This window comes from Ipomoea triloba, chromosome 4 (genome assembly GCF_003576645.1).
Source record: "Ipomoea triloba cultivar NCNSP0323 chromosome 4, ASM357664v1".
NCBI classification, from domain to species: domain Eukaryota; kingdom Viridiplantae; phylum Streptophyta; class Magnoliopsida; order Solanales; family Convolvulaceae; genus Ipomoea; species Ipomoea triloba.
Genome location: NC_044919.1, coordinates 36,338,249 through 36,339,430, shown reverse-complemented (window position 1 = coordinate 36,339,430; position 1,182 = coordinate 36,338,249). Strand labels below are relative to the sequence as shown.

Genomic DNA, 1,182 nt, shown 5'->3' with positions numbered 1-1,182 from the left:
TCCTCAATCCCTGTTCTTTTTGTCTAGCTGCTGACTTCCCAGTTTTTACTCGAGTTCTTAAAGTGTAGCCCTTGAAGCTATGAAGTCTTGACCCTATGAAGTTTCATTGTCCAGAATGAAGTTAAATGTCATTTGCAATCATTGTTGCCATTTCAAACAGTTGTGGAGAATGGGACATCAGAACACTTAGATTTAAGATGATATTTTTGGAGATGGATGGATGTTTGTCACTCTTGTCTGGCTTCTTATAGTTGTGTACTTTGAAAGCCATGAACTCTGTTAATAATACAAAGATAAACTTTTGAATGGCACAGAGGTATATTTATTCAACATGAAAATGACAGCCCATCTTTAAACCCAAAAAAAAAAAAAAAAACCATTACTCAGGATGTGAATCTGAGGTTACATTACAGTACTAGCTCTGTATGAGTTATAATCTGTATACGAAAATTAAACTGTATAAACGGACTTATAAAGTTTTATGACTTTGATAGTGTATTACAGATTTATAGTTTTAATCTGTATGACTTAGTTTTGCTTTTTTTTTTTCTCAGACAATTAAAGTTAAGTAGTTAACTGTAATTTATTTACAGAAAAATTGTTTATGTTCCCAAAAAATTAGTTAATGTTTCCTTTAAATTATTCTTAATATTATTCTCTGTTCATGATTCTGGTTTTTGTGAGAAATGTAAAACACTAATGTCTTTGGATGGATGTAAGGCTCATTGGGATTTCCAGTATGTGTTTAGATCACCTTCTCGCTTTAAATATTCATACAATTTTTTCCCCCTTACTTAGTGCTGGCCAATCAGCAATTAAGGAGTGCTGGCCACTCAGAAATGGATCGGGTAAGATCCGGGGAGCCCAATAGTTTAGAAGCTTCACTGACGCAAATGATCAACGTTCACCATCATAGGTCACTCAAGCTCTGAGCATTTACAGGTCAGTTGCCGAATGGAAAAAGATTCTATTAGAATTTTGCTTGGGGGATTTAAATTTTTGTTTCTTTTTTATGTGCAATAATCAGAGGAATCGAAGAAAGGTGCGGTGCGTAGTGCCTTCTGGTCGATGCGGTGAACGGCAGGGTCCAAGAGGCTTATGTGATAGAGAAGAAGATCGAATTGGAAATTCGAGCGTTGGCGGCCGCCATTATGCGGTTCGGAAAGCAAACCGATCAGTGGC

At 36.2% G+C, this 1,182-nt stretch overlaps 1 long non-coding RNA gene across 1 annotated transcript; it reads left to right on the top strand.

Moving 5' to 3' along the window:
• The first annotated feature begins 647 nt into the window (after window positions 1–647).
• LOC116014958 lies at window positions 648–1,111 on the top strand. Its single transcript, XR_004097517.1, has 2 exons — window positions 648–942; window positions 1,028–1,111. It is a non-coding gene; the product is annotated as an uncharacterized LOC116014958 (long non-coding RNA).
• The last annotated feature ends 71 nt before the right edge of the window (window positions 1,112–1,182 follow it).